The 16185-nt window shown below is 40.1% G+C and overlaps 1 protein-coding gene across 3 annotated transcripts in view; it reads right to left on the bottom strand.

Moving 5' to 3' along the window:
• The window catches only part of dpr8 (defective proboscis extension response 8), a 167620-nt gene extending 152534 nt beyond the window's left edge, over positions 1-15086 (bottom strand). For all 3 annotated transcript variants that reach the window (XM_017070101.4, XM_065867796.2, XM_036820549.3), the window contains exon 1: positions 14412-15086. The gene's annotated coding sequence lies outside the window, so the exon portion shown is untranslated. The remainder of the gene's footprint in view (positions 1-14411) is intronic.
• Between the last annotated feature and the right edge of the window lie 1099 nt (positions 15087-16185).

Below are 16185 nucleotides of genomic sequence, written 5' to 3'. Positions count from 1 at the left end.
TGTGTGTGTGTGTGGGCAAAGTTTTTAAAGTGTCAAAAAGTTTGGGCAACGTCACCCGGCATCATCAACAGCGCCACTTTCAGTGGCCATCGGGAGATATTCGGAGAGGGCGGCAACCCTTTCGCATTTTCCACAATTTTGCATGTCGCACTCTGCATTCTGGCCCCTGGTCATATACACATATAGTACACCTGACATCCTTACGCTTCCCCAAAAAAATCCCAGAAAATCCCTCTACCCTCTCTAGCCCGCAAATAGTTGCGGCCATAACTTTTAAATAGATTTGGAATCTGTTTCGAATTTTCCCTGCCCACCCTTTGTTTAGGGGTTTATTTTATTTCTTCTCCCTCTTTTTTTTCGCCCATATTAAAAGGACAGCGGATGGGAAAGTTTACCCCTAACACATACTCGTTCATTTATATTGGCAGCAAAGGAAATGGCCAGAAAATATTTGAGCGCTTTGGCAGGTGACTAGCCCAAATCTGAACTCAATCCGAAAAACCCCAGGCCCCCTTTTGCCAAAACCCCCCCCCTCGTTGGTGCAATTATTTCGAAAGCAATTTGCATTCTGCCTTCGATAGATGGGGAAAGTTCAACGGAAGCGAATCGCATGCACACAGCTTTGTTTAACCCGAAATGGGTATGGGGATTTTTAGCCAATGATTTTGCGATAGGGTTAGATGGCTGACAAAAGGCTGTACTTTAGATATGGCCACGAGATTGATCGACGGTCGGGCCAAACTGGCTTAGATAAAGAAACACGAGAACTGGGGCATCTTCTGAAATGTGCCATGCCAGGACTCGGTTTTCTAATCAATTTTGTTGTGCAGTAAAAGAAATTATTAAAGAGAGAGAAATACAATAAATGAAAATATAGAAAAAAAACAGTTGGATTTGTAAATTAAAACAATAAATGTTTGGAGTCACTGGGAGGAAAATCATTTCTTAGCTGAGACCTACACCACAGTAAGTATATTTATTAAAAATTTGGACGCTGTAGCTTTACTAGTTTTGGTTCTGAACCGACTACTTCAAATTTTAAGGAGAGTTTTTTATATATATATAGAAAGCTTTGAGCTTGCAAATGATGTCAATAACTTTCTTTCATTATTCTATAAAGTAAGAAAAGTGTATATAAATGAGTTAGGTATTTATCTATTCGACGACGTCAGGGGTAATGAATCGCATTAATGTCATTATCCCTTTTTCCTGATTTCCTCAATGCCACAATATCAATTATTTAAGAAGCGGTTCTATTTGCATGCCCAACTTAAGTGGCGAATCCATTGAATCCACTCCACCAAAATCGAGGAGGCCACTTTAGTTTATCTCCCTTTCTGAAGACAAAAGGAGAATAGCCGGGGCTTTTTGGTTATCCAGCGTCTCGAGCTCGGAAAACCGTGTGGAAAAGTGCGTGAAAAGCGCCATAATTTATGCAACAACTACAACAATAAATCCATTCTGGCTTGGACCAACAAATGGCATGTTAAATGAACTGAAAACAGGACTCCCCAAGTGGCGAGAGGGAATAACTAAATGAAATGGTATGGTTTTTGGAATGGTAGCTGTAGGATGTAAGATGGCCATGAGGCCGGAAGTGAACGCAATGCAGCACTTCCGGTCTACCATTGCCTCCTTGCGAACTTCGGCTCCGCTCCTGATCCTGTGGCTTTGGCATCGTCCTGGAGTTGACAGGACCAAAAACAACCGCAAAGCCTAAGGCAGCTCCCTTTTCCCCTCCCCCTTTTGTCCGCCCGTCGACCGCAGATGGGCGTTGGGCGGTCTGTGGGCGTGGCCGCCTTAAGTAAGCAAACCGGCCCAAAAGTTAAAAAGTAAAGAAAAAATTTTAAAACAATACCAGCTGCCCCAAAAAGGTGTGACAGCCTTTAATGCCAAAAAATCACGGCATTAAACCCGAAAAATAACGAAACTTACAAAGTTTGGCCTACAAGCAACTAGTTTTCAGCACCAAGCAGATGATACAGGATTTAGAGAGTTCAGTTCAGGAATGGGTATTTTCTTTGCCACTGAAATCATAGATGTGAAATCTAGTCCTGCCAAAATGGTAGAAGATTTCTGGCAAGGCGGAAAAAAAGCCATTCACACTTAAATATTATCATTTATTTATTTAAGAGCTCTTAAAATCTATTTTAAATATTTCTTTATAGCACTTTTAGGTTAGATTTAGTAATGGTTATTGGTTAAATTATAAAACGCCTTCAATTATTTGTTTATTTTCTGCCTTTAAGGCAATTGAAAAATGCCTAATATATATTTTTTTAATATTTATTAAATATTAAATATAAGCTAGGGTTCTTTAGAAATATTTTGCAACCGTATTGCCACCCATTTTTCATCACAAAATCATGCCAATTTTATTGTGAGTGCATCTGTGCCGCCTGAACAGTTTTGCAGCTTAGCGGCATGCTAAAAAATTAACTAACTTGGCCGTGTTTGTTTTCGCTTGTGTTTCTGTAACGCTCTTTTCGCCACCGCACCACTGCACGATCTCCCTTTGGGGCGCCCCTGGAACCACTGGTTTGGCGGCACCGCCAATTAGCACACATGGGGCCAAGAGGCTTTGGCTTCAGTTTCGGTTTCGGTTTCGGTTTTCGCTTGTTTCCCTCATATGGCGAATTAAATTTGCATGGCCACAGAAATATTTCAATATAAAGCGTCCAGGTGGGTCAGGTGGGTAAAGGTGGGCGAAGGTGGGTTAAGGTGGGCTAAGGGTGGTGCCGCCAAAGGGGGGTTAGTGGCAAGCTGAACGTTGCCCGGCAATGAAATGTTGTTTATATACACTTTTTTAATCTTCTCCCCTGCCCCGCCGCCACTGCCCATTCCATTAGCTTTGCCCCTTTTTCGGTTTGTGCTCCGTCAGCGGACAAGGCAAAAACATTTCCGCTGGCACAGCACACACGGGTGCACTGCGAGAAAATGGGAAGGTATTTATTTAAAATTAAGATTAAATATTCTCGCTTTTGTGTGATATATTAGGACTACATTAAAATATTAATGGATTTTTTATATCTGCCTATTTTCTGTAGTATTTAAGTTAATAAAAATAAATAATTATATATAAAAAATATTTTCAAAAACCTACCAAATTCAACATCGTCTTCGTTGAAAATCAAAATAGTTTATAAGTAGATTGCTTTTATCTTAATAATATTTTTTTTTAATTAATCACTTCATAGAACAAACAGAAATTGAACAATATTTGTTATAACGTAATGGTTTTCGCTGACAATCAATACAATTTATTAGTAAATGGTAACAGTCTAAAAAATATTTTTAAGTATTAAGCTATTGATAAAACAAATAAAATTATAAGTTTATTTTCAATACCTTTCAAGATTTGTAATTTAAAAATCATAATAATTTGTAAGTAGATGGTCAAATTCCAAATAATATTTTCATATATCAATCTCTCAAAGCTTAAATTAAATAAGAACAAAATAAGTTGGCATATTTTCTCTCAGTGCAGCCCCCTCCCCCCCCACACACACACGCACAGAGTTGGACACCGCTTAACCCTCATCAGGCTTTACACCTTTCGGCGCAGTAGGAAAATTCAAATTTAGTAAATTTTTTATTTTCATTTTCCTTGTTGTTTTTTCTATTTCCAGGGGGGTAGGTGTATGGGGAAAGGGGGGGGTTTAGACCCAAAAATGTCAGAGGCTTACACGCTTCTATGCAGTTAGCTTGTTTAAGTTGGAGTGGTCGGTGGGCGGAGTGGGCGGAGGGGGCGTGGTGGGAGTGAAGCGTTTGTATGAGAAGCTTATAATCAACATAACGGGCATAACAATGGCCATTAAACTGCTGCGGGGGGTGGGAAAAGCGGGAAAAGCGATGAGGAAAATGGAAACCACTGGGGCAGGTCGAGTCGACCAGCTGACGACCAACGGCAACTCATTTTTTATGGCCAACAGTCGGTGGGGAAAATGGGAAAACGGCGGGGGAGACAGGCGGCATAAATCTGTGCACAATGCGTCTGGCATTTGCTTGATGGCCCAAATATCCTTACAGAGAAACAAATGTATAACTTTACGGAATCCAAAGAAAATGTTTTGAATACTCATTGAAAAAAAAAATATAATATAAAGCAATACCAACTAAATGTAATATTATTATCGGTTACACCAAGTTTGACATTGCTGACATGCCATTTATATTCCCCCACTTTAATAAAGTTTTTTTTAAAGACATTTTAATTTTCTCAGCGTATCTCTATCCGTGTCTGTATCTGTATCTGTGTGAGTTTGCTGATGGGCGAGTGTGCGTGTCTATCTTGACCACAATAAAATTTATTTGTATTATTTTGCCGGCGTCGACATCGCTTGTTTTGTCGCTCAAGTGCGAACTAGAAACAAAAATAAAAATAATAATAAAACAAAAATAAAAATAAAACAAAAAAAAAATAATATCAAGACAAGACAACCCAAGACAATGGAGCATAGACATTGGGTTTGGGGGTATTTTTGGGGGGAGCCAAGACAAAAAGAAGCGATTTCAAATGCACTTCAAAGGAAAAATGTCTGCGACCCGCTTTAGAATGTCATCAACTAATGAGCAGAGATCCAAAGAGCTGGAGGAGGTTCATTTGGCCATGTGTCCTGTGCCATTTGAGTTAATTAAATTCCTGAACCCAATCCTGTGAAAACGAACATAATAGGATTGGGGGTCTATTTTGGGTAGAACATGAGGTAGGTGCATTGGGGTTTCCAAACTTATTATCTCCCATTTTCATTTGCACTTTATAACGAAGGCTAAGCGCTTCTCAGAGCTGGAATACGCAAAATTAATATTGCCAAGTGAAAGCAATAAATTTGGTCATGCCGTTTGAGGATTTGTCTTTTAAAAATGCAAATAAGTCAGCTATTTCGACCACAAGAACCATAATTTTTAATTATACAGAGGTTTTTCGGGGAACCAAGAAAGCTTTTGCCTATTTTATAAACTGAAGGGAGTGCAATTTTATAAGAAAATTAGTCTATAAACAAATTGAAAACTAATATTATGCCTCTGTGTGCCAATAAATGTTGTAAATTAACTCAAAATAAATACAAAATAATCTCAAAATGATATAGTTCTCAATGGGTTTTGTGATTAGGGGAATTTTTATATAGATACTAAATATATTATTCTATAATAATAATATAAGGGTATACCGATCTGCCTGTTGCATGCATTTCATCCGTGTAGCTTATTATAAAGCTACTTAAATGACATTATATATTTATCAGATGTAAATGAGGTATATAATTTTCAAACTTTTCCCAGGACCAGCTGGGTCCAGATCCAGAAATATATCTCGGCAGGAATGCAGCTGCCGTTTGTAAGACAACAGCTACCATTTTTCCTCGTGGCCATATCCCTTGGCTTATTATACAAGGAGCCAACAAACCGTAACTCAGACACCGCTGAGACTGAGGTTTCTCTTTCCGTTTCAGCTACCCATTTCCCCATTTTCTCGCCGGGTTTACTTTGCACGCAACATTTTTCACAGCGAATGCCGTTTTTGGGTGTGTGTGAGTAATGCCATCCCAGGAACCAGAAGCCGTACCCCCTACCCATACCCATATCCGTACCCATCCCAAGTCCCAAGTTGCCGTACAAATACCAACTCCTCGTGTCCTGGGGCCAAGCATTCGCTGGACATGAGGAGTTGGTATTTGGTCAATGCGTCAGTTTTACGGCTCGTAATGCTTGTAATTGATTGTTAATGCCGCACTTAACCCAGACTCCAGCTGAGCTGGCCAAAAGGACAATCGTCCTGTGGCCGGCCATGTGCCTGGGTCGCAAGAAGGAGCCCATTCCCAATCCCCATTCCCCATGGCAATCCCAATCCCCTTCCTTTGGAGCCGTGTGCGTGGCTTGGCTTATTTATTATTTAAGGGCTGTATTGCGTGTGCAATTGTTGAAATTCCTTTTTAAAAATAACACACAGAAATCAGTTAAGAATAACCAAATGAGGGGCAATAAGGAGAGCTGCTGAGGCAGCAGCAAACAAACAGGACCAAGGATCGTTGGGCTTATCGGACGGCTCAGGACCAGAAGCAGCAACAGAATAAAAACCGCAATCTGAGAAGAGGCTTCGACAAGGCCTGCATATTTTATCTGAGTGCACTGAGCGAAACAGTCGATTCAGCTTAAATTGTAGACTAATATTTTACAACTTACACGTCTTTATAAGAGAAGAAAAACACTAAACAAAACATATATGCAACCCTCTGGAAGTCTGATCTTTTCATAGTCCTTTTTTTCACATTCACTTTAATGGTGATTTTAAAACCTTAAAATATTTTGGTAAATCAATTTCGACATATTAATATAAGGGAACATTTTTGTTTTAATTTAAAAATAAGGTGCTGAATCACTTTGGCTTTATCAAAACTTAATAAGCTGCCCTAAAGTATGCAACAATTCGGATGTCGAATGAATTCGACGTAATTTTTTCACTGCATACTTTTGGACACCTTTATAAGTAATTGAAAAACCCGCTTGTATTGTAATAAGTCGATTTCGACATATTGATAAGAGGAATCATTGTTCATTAAATTTTAAAATGTGGCACTTAAGCCTGTAAACATGCAACCTTTCAGAAAACCAATGTCACTGCATACTTTTGGGCACCTTTATAAGTGATTTTAAAAACCTTGTAATATAACTATATCGATGACCACAACAAAATCTTTATCTATATAAGCACTTTTCTCGCTGTGTGAGGACGAGACTCTCGTGGTGTTCTCCATGTGGCAGCAACAAACGGAAACGTTAATGCCGGCAATATAATAAAGGATAATGCAGCAGGAATTGCAACCCCGCTTCGGCATTCCTTGCTGTTCTAAACAGCCCGGCACAACTGAAATGACAATAAACAAAAATGCAGCAGCCACAACTGTTGGGCGGGCAAAACTAAAAAACAACCAAAAACTGCAAAATAGAAAAACAGAAAACAGAAAGTTGGTAAGACCAAGGAGATGGATAGATGGAAAAGAGCTGGAATGGCAGAGAATAGCAATTTGGAATGGCTAAAATGCTGCTCTCCTTGTTTGGCCTTTTCATTTCTGCGTCTCGTCTCGTTTCGTTTGCGTTTCTCGTTTATTGAATTCGCAGCATGGCAACAATGGCAACAATTTCTGTTGCATACTTTTCGGAGCCACTCACTGGGCCACCACCCAGTAAACCATCCACGGAACCACCCATTTCAGGAAATCCCGGGCCAGCGAATTATAATAACAATGTGGCCCAAGGCGGGCAACAGATTAGCCCAGGCAAATAACATTATAAACTATGCAAGACGGCAAATAGATAGCTGCGAATTATTAAAATATCATTGATGTGCATGCCATTACCAAAGGACTTGCAATGGATTGCCAATGGATTACGAAGTAAGTCGGTCAAGGTTCAAGGGACTTTCGATTTTTGCATTAATTCGGGCATGTAATGGACTTCAAAGCCGCAAGCAGTTTACTGCTTGACATTGAATTAATTTAATAGGTCAATATACGAGTATCACTAGGGCATTGAAAATACATTTAAAGGTGTCTAAAAGAATGCAACACCTTATATTTTGATCCACCATCATTCCGAAAATCAAATTTTTTTTACACTGCTTACTTTCAGGCGCCTTTATATGAGTTTTCAAAATTCATAGTGATTTTGGTCACTAGTGTTTAATCTAGTGCTTACTCTTTAGAGTAATGTTCATATCAATCACTTTTGCTTGAATCCTATGTTCTCAAGATATACTTTCTCCGTGATATATAATATACGTGTTCCATAAGAACCAAAATAGCATTGCATGCCATAGGATAACAGGCCATCCGGTTGCCTAATCCTTTTAGCGGGCATTCCACCGTTCAAAGCCAGTACGTGTTCCAATGGATGTGGGACAACAATGTCCCTACAGCATTTAGTGGGTTTGTTCTCTGGGCTTTTTGTTGGCTGCGGAGCCGGAATCCACAATCCAGAGTCCAAAGTCCAGATGACAGGACCATTACTGGGCGGAATGGAAAGATAACCGATTTGCTTTCGTTGCTCTGGTCGCAGCAAAAACAATTACGGCAAATCAGATGACAATGGCCGGGTCTAAAAATACAACCACGACGCAAACGAGATAACAACGGAGCAGCTCGACGCTCTCGAACCGTCGTATCTGTGAGATAGATGTGTTTTAAAGTAAGTAACTAGGCGATGCTCCTTGGGCCAACATCCCGGAACAGCCAAATACTCAAACACCAACGAACGAACACCCATCGAAACAACAATTCCTGGGTGGTGGTGGTGGGCTGGAAAATGGGGGCGGGGAGGTAGGTGGGTCAGTGCCACCCCCCCCACCAAAGTCGTTGAAATGAAAATGAAGATGAAATAAAATGGAAAGCACAAACAGAGAAAAAACTAAAATTTTCTATGCTGTAAACGAAATTGAAAATGAACAAGCGGAGCGAACACGGACATGAACATGGGAAGCGGACACCGACACAGATACAGATACAGATGCGGGGACAGGGACACGGACAAGGACACGGATACGGACATGACCGGCACTCGGACGGAGACCCAGACCCGGACCTGCACCTGCACTGGAAAAAAATAAACGGACTTTAGACAGGAGCAGGCTGGCAAGTCAATCAAGGGCAAACAAAAAGCCCAGACCAATTAGTTTCTTTGATCGGCAGTTTACCAACAGGAAGTACTAGTTTTTGATGAAAAAGTAACTGGTTCTAGGAGTTCTTTTTATAAAAGATAGGGCCTTTTGAATTTGGTCACCAAAGAAATCCAATTGATTTCGATTAATAAATACTATATTGTATTCTTGCTAGTCACTTATAACTAAGTGTCTAAAAGTATGCAACAGTTCTCTTGCATATGAGAATTGCGTACTTTTAGATACCTTTCGAAATAAATTCAAACCAAAGGGGTTAAGATGGTATATTACAAATATGTATAGAACCTATAAATGGTGTTTCCATAGAATATTTTAGAGAAAGGCCTATTGGAACTCACTAATAAATGGTGTCTTGAAGTATGCAATAAGAAAAGCCCGCATTTATAAGTTTACATATAGGACATCCGTATTTCAAACACAATATTACCTACTTCTAGACACGATTGTAAATAAATTCAAAATCAAAACTTCATCAAACTAACACATTAGAAAGTCCCTGAAAGTATGCAATGGAACAAAGAAGCACCTTTTTAAGGTCCTTAAAAGTATGCTACAATCATCTAACTTATAGGAATTTTCAGCTTTTCAATATATATTATAGCCTATTTCCACATACCTCTCCAAATAACCTCAAAGCCCCTCAAAATTGGGAGATTTCTAGCAGTGTGGATATGGTGTGGGAGCCCTAACATGGAATGTATGGTATTGTGTGCACTGCGGAGCGTTGGAGGCGTTGGCAAACAGCGCTGAGTGCCAGGATGTAAGAGTCAATGTGAGTGTGAGAGTGTGTGAGTGTTCCCATGTGCACATGTGTGTGTGTGTGTGTGTGGAAGGTGACTCAATGGTTTGTGTTTTTTCCGCTTTTCCTTTCTTGTCTTGGAAAACTGCGCTCTTCTTGTAATGAGCCTGGCGAATGGAAAATGGAGAACGCTGATGAGCTGCGTCTTAACTAACCAAAATGGCGCGAAGGGGGCGGGGGGGTGTTTTGAGGATGAACAGGTGGGCGTTGAGCAGGGGCGGGGCTAAAAAAAAAAGGGGGGAGGGGGGCGACAGTCCTCACTAGGAATCGCTTAAAAGCAAATTGCGCTGAAAAGCAATCAGCGCATAAGTGCAATACAAATACAAACAAGTTTATTGCTTTTCCCGTTGTCCTCGCGGTCTTTCCGGTCAGGATGCCTTCTAAACGGAGCCAGGGGCGGTGGGCAGAGGGGGGGATCTCCAGGGGGATTGCATAACGAAATGAGATGCCTGAATGGAAGCAGTGTGCCCAAAGCGTTCGAAGTGGCGCACTATTTACTGGCATGATATATGTCGGTTATTAGATCCGATGTGCACCATCTTCGCTCTCGAAGATTTAGCGTGGCAAATTCAAATTTAATGCGGGTAGCTCGGTGGCCAGCAAATTTATGGATTCCACTTGGCTAAAAGCCTGAACGATGGTGGACCTGGACCACCCCCCCCACTAGTGTCAAAAAATGGGCAAGCGCATTGATAGATTGTGCCACGGATGGATGGCGAATGGATAAACAGATGGAGTACACGGAAAGGAAGCACTAAAACCCATTATGATTAAAGTAGCTTTCAATATAAAAGGATTTTTAGTATTACTTAGTAAACCAAAATGAGGTTAAAATAAAAAATTGTTATAGAAGAATACCTCATCCATTTTGTATTACATTTCGGTTTTTTGTAGTACATTTTCTATTCTTGACTTTTAGATAACCCTTTTTTTATTTAATTCCAAAATGTATTTTTTTTTAGTAAAGCCTTTTTTAGGCATTTGGTATTTACGGTATTTTTTCAAATATTGAAAGAAAAATGTCAACCATTTTCTAAAATACTTTTATCCTTAAAATCTTTTTTTATATTTGGACATCGATAAGTTTAGCGCTTCTTTAAATTGAGGAAACCATTTCTCAATACCTCAAATATTTTTTACAATCGATTATATTTTTAAAAATTTGTATTATGATTATCTTTATAATTTAACAACACTTCCCATGAGAGCAACAGTTTTTTTCCAGTGCCAGCCATCATGTAGCTTAAATGCATTTGTAATGACCAATTATTTCGCAAAGCGGAGTCCTGATGGAATGTCAAATCCGGTATTCAGTATCCAGTAGCCAGTTGCCGTAATCCACCGCCCTAAACCCAAACAGAGACCATTATCGGGGGCAATCAAATCGTGGATTGCAACGCATAACATAACACATTACGGCGGAGGACGACAAGCCGAAAACAAGGCGGGGAACACGGGAACATTAAGTCCTCATCACTCCAAGGACTCCGGCTCCATTGTTGTATATCCGTATATCCCTATAGCCGTATAGCCATATAGCCTGTCCAAAAACAAACTGTCGACACCTGCCATGAGTGATCACCGCTCGCGGCTCGCATTACAATGCAAATAAGTCGGGGAGGTTGGGGTTTTCGGGGCTCAGAGGTTGGTAGGTTGAAAGTTGGAGGGTTATTGCCCATATGGCCGCCGGAGTTGGCAACTCGTAACCCACTCGACGGAACGAAATATATACGGCAAACACATTTAGCCCGTAATGGACTTTTTTTATGGCATTTATAAGCGCGCGCCAAACAACGTTTCCCTGGGAGACAGACAGATAGACAGACATTCAAACATTCAGACAAACTTGGCTCGCAGTGAAAAGGAAAAGGTAATGCTGCCGGCAAGTGGCTGGTTCGAAATAGGAGATCGAAATAAATTAAACTAGCATTGAGGGCCTAGGAAATGCGTGCACCTGTATGAAATATTCAAGTACAATCAACCGGGAGCCATTGAGGAAACACACTTCCGTTGAATATTTCAGCGATTTTTACTCGCATGCGGACTTTATGTTGGATTTTCTAGGGTTTAAAGGGGTTTGCTTCGGACTAACTGGTCCGTTTTCACTGAATATTTTAAAATGAAATATTCCCTTTGTATTAAGCTGCCTTAAGTGGTTCAAGCAATAATTGCCATGCGTGTTTGAAGAGAAGTATTTATATCAAACTTTCACATTCTATATATTTCTTTTTAAAGATAAAACAATTTCCTGTTCGATTAAGGAAGACGGGTATCTCCGAACACAACTTCACTTGCATCTGTGTCTGTTTCAAATTCACATTACTATTCCATTTCCGGGAGTAGACATACCTCACAGTCAATAGCTCTCTATGGCAAGGTTTTCACTAAGGTTCCGGTTCTTGTATCTGTTTATGCCTACACAGCCAGAAAAAACCACAACAATATCATCTAGATAATATGTTATTTAAGGGAGTTAAATAAATATGAAATAATATAAGTTATGTTAAAAATAGTATAAGTAAATCCTTAGATATATTTATAAAAAATACTGGTTGACAGTAAATAATACCTATTGTATTAAAGTAATTGTTCTGACATGGCCTAAAAATATTTAAATGATATTTCTTCCTCCAAAATAAGCTTTAGTTAAGTAAGTAATTTTCATAAAATTATAATTAATTTATTACTTAGGGCTTTCCTTTAAAATGACTCTTGTTGTAGAGGTTGCAAACATAATTTAGCTATCCAAACTTGTTGCTAGAGGTGCCCCCCTTTTTTCTCCGCGTGCACCTCCTTTCCTGGTGGATCCAATAAAATGTGCGAAAAAGTTGATGCGCGGCTCGCGATTGCCATTTATTTTTATTGCCGCACTTACCTGCTACTTAGCGCCTCCCGCCCCCTTTTCGAGAGTACGTGGGCGTGGCCGCTCACTAGACAGGCGACACAGAAAAGTTTTGAGTTTGAGTTTGAGTTTTGACTTTTGCCCGGTGCGTTCCACCTTCTATATAGTACAAGATACATATATATTTGGATGGGTGGGCAAGTGTGCGACTGGCACTTTAACCAGCCATGCCAGCTGCTCCTTTGCCGATTTTCCAGCTTTTCCTGGGAGAGAAAAGCGGGCAGGTGCCGCCGGTTGGCCAAGAAATAAGAAACCAGGAGCCAGCTGCCAGAGAGCGGGAAAATGCCAAGTGCCAGAAGGAAATTCGCACATAACACTTCCCAGAGGCCATAAAGTCGCGCATATTTATAAGCCGCGTCTGTCTTTCGATTTCCATCTAGGATACGCTGCTTTATGCCAGCTTTTTATGGCATATATGCTATGTACATATATCGATGTGGACTGGGACCAAACAAAATATATACAGCCCCCAAACCGTTTGCACTCCATATGACAGACCACCCACTTCAATTGACATCTTGCAACCTTTCAGATAGCCAAACATCTTTTTCGCATACATCCGTCAGCTGCCTCGCATTTGTTTCGCATTTTGCGTTTTATTGCGCAAAATTGAAGGCGTACTTTATGGCCGACTGGATTTTTTTGCATAAACAGAATTTATGCATATACAATATACACACGACTAGGGGGGTCGAGTAAAAAAAATAAACCAAAAAAATTGGCAAAAGACGTGACAAACTCTTCGACGAAATAAAAAAAAAAAAAGGCGAAGGGAATGTAGAGCCCGGGCCGAGAGCAAAAGTTTATAATTTGCTTAGACGCGACCAAAAGTCTGCTGGAAGGACTGCTCCTCAGAGAATCGAGCTATAGCCATAGGATATATACTTGTAGCCGTAGCCTTTGCAGCTTAAACCAGATTAAATTATCGCATTTTTCCTTATATATTTTTATTTTGTCCTGCTGCCGCTGCTGATTCTGCTCCCTGTGCCATCCTTGATTCGATTTTTGCTAACCAAAAAGAGAGCAAAATACGAAAAAAAAAAAAAAGAAAGAAAGCCTTATCCGTAGGCAGGCGAGAAAAGTTCGAATAAATTGAGTGAAAGTTCGCATTCGCCTTAAACATTTTGCCTTCTTCATTTTTTTTAGGCGACGGCACATGGCTTCAACTTGAAATTTTCTGCTCCCCATTGGCTCAGGTGTGAATGGCTTTCATTTTTCTTTATTTTTGAGGTATTTTCCGCAGGCTCTGAAAAATTCTTCAAATAAGTTTTCCACACAGGCAGCTCGGAGACCAAAAATAAAAATATGAAGTATATTTATTAGTGTCGATGGAAATTTGTTGGCCTGCCAGTTTGTAGATCGCAGATCAAACTTGGCTTACATTTTTTATTTTTCTTGCACTTTTGAGGGCTTAAGAATGTTTTCTACACTGACTGCTAAATATTTAAAACAAATTTTTATGGGAAGCAATATTTAAAAAATATAAGATTGAATCTTTTGGTTTTTTAACCTATCTGCTGAAAACCTCTTAAAATATTTAATTAAACACAATTCCTTGATAGAAGTTACTCCAAAATATGTGAGGAAAAATTTGCCTTTATAAAAACCACATAGCACAATTTCTGCAGATTTGAAACCACTAGAGTTTATTGTAGATAATTATTAAGTTATAAATACTAAACCAGAGAGATGTTACCGGTTTTTTAGGCAAGATCCTTTAAGGCACATTTTATTTAATAGTCCGTGTTTTTCAATTTAAATATTTCACAATGTTATTTTTCCCGCTGTTTTTAAGCTAAATGTATGTTATAAAAGTTTTAAGGAAATATATAATATTTGTAGTGGTAACTGGCACTTGTTTCTTCCACCTTCTGGCCGCTTTTTTAAATAAATTTCCTTTTCAATTGGGTTAGACTTGGCAGCAACAGCCTGAGGACTTTAAAGGGCTCATCCTCATCCTCACACATACACAAACACACACACACACACACACAGGCACACAGTCACCCACACAAGCGCACGAAAAGGACACTTACGTTTTGAGTTATTGGGGCAGGCCCAAAAAAGTATGCTAAGCTTTTCTCGCCTTCGCTGTGCAGCTGCAACTTCAAACTACGAACTGCAATCAACTGGAATTCACTTTTCCGCCAGCCGTCTCACTTTTCATTGTTTACGTTTCACTTGTGAATACCCGCTGTACTTTCTTTGTTTTCGTGTTTTTGTTGTCAATTGAGGGGAACCCCCAAAAAAATATATATATGTAAAAAACAACGACAACAGCACTCTTTTCACACACTCAACCGAAAAAACAACAAACAAACAACAGATGCAATTGGCGGCGGCACGCGTTTTTCCGACGCGACGCGACGCGTTTTCAATTTTTCGGATGGGGGGAGGGGGGTTTTGGTTTATTTTTGGGGGGGTCGAGGGGGGCGGTAGGCGGAACAGGACGAGCCAGCCACAATTGCAATTGGCGATCGCGATCGCGACCGTTGAATCGCCTTTTCAGCGATTTATCTTTAGCGATTCGAGTTTAGGAGATTCGAGTTTTGGAGATTTGGAGTTGTAGAGATTCGAGTTCGAGTCTGAGTTGGAGGCGAATGCGAATGCGATCCGAAACGAATCGGAATCGGTATCGAATCGAATCGAATCGAGTCAAATCCAGTGATTATCCGTCCTCAGTCGCGTGGCACAAACCGCTGCGTTCGATAACCTAAACGAAACTGAATCGCCGAGCACTCACAGCTCGGCCGCTCGGCACCTCGAAACTGGAAACTCGGCCAACGATTCGTGTGGTTTCGTGTCCGTTTCTCGGCCCCTTAAGTTCCACACGCACACACACCTTCTCGCAGGACACACGAGGTCGGTGTGTGTGTGCGTGCCCTCGGCTCGGTTGCCCCACTTCCGTTTCCCGCTCCGGCCAACTTAACCCCACTTCGTGTGTGGCACTTCCGGTCGATGCGCAGGCGCGAACTAGCATCTGTGGATACCGACTGTGGATTGTGTGTGCACGGGAGATGAGCAACGTTTCGATAACAGCCGCCGGCGAAAAGGGGTCAAACCACCCCCAAAAACCCTAGACTATGGTTTTTGTTAAGTAGCACAAAAAAAAAACAAAAATCTGAATCTCGTATTTTTGACAAAAATCGTGAGTCCATTTTTCGCATTAAGAACTCAGTTTTTTGGCTGCTTTAAAGAAACTAATTGTCAGATCGTGGAATGTCATACCTCGTTGAGCTTGTTATTTAATTTCCAATCCATTGGCATTCAAACCTGAAAATTTTTTACTTTTCACATTTTTTGCCAAAAATTCGAAAATTGGTAAAAAAATAAATTTCCCTTAAATTGATTGGGATCGTTAGCATATTTAGCAAGCTGTTCAAAACAGTCGGTCTCTTACCTGTACGTCTTGATTAGACCAAACTACGATTGAAAAACTGGAAAGAAAAATCGCATTTTTCACTAAAATCTAAATTTCGTATTTTTGACCAAAATTTGAACCCTTTTTTTCGACATAAAAATTCAGTTTTTTGGCTGCCAAAACAAAAATATAAGTCAGAATGAGGAATGTCATACCTCGCTGAGCTCGTTGCTTAATTTCCAATCGATTGGCATTCTAACCTAAAAATTTTTCATTTTTTGCCATTTTTCGAAAAAAATTGATGCAACCCCTACAAAAAATGAAAAAATTGGTCAAAAAATAAATTTTCGTTAAAGTGATGAGGATCGTTAGCATTTTAAGCAAGCTGCTCAAAACAGTCGGTCTTTTAGCTGTACGCCTTAATTTGGCTAAGCTACGATGTAAAAACC

Source organism: Drosophila suzukii, chromosome X (assembly GCF_043229965.1).
Source record: "Drosophila suzukii chromosome X, CBGP_Dsuzu_IsoJpt1.0, whole genome shotgun sequence".
NCBI classification, from domain to species: Eukaryota; Metazoa; Arthropoda; class Insecta; order Diptera; family Drosophilidae; genus Drosophila; species Drosophila suzukii.
The sequence above is the reverse complement of the archived record's forward strand: the minus strand, read 5'-3'. Positions and strand labels throughout refer to the sequence as shown.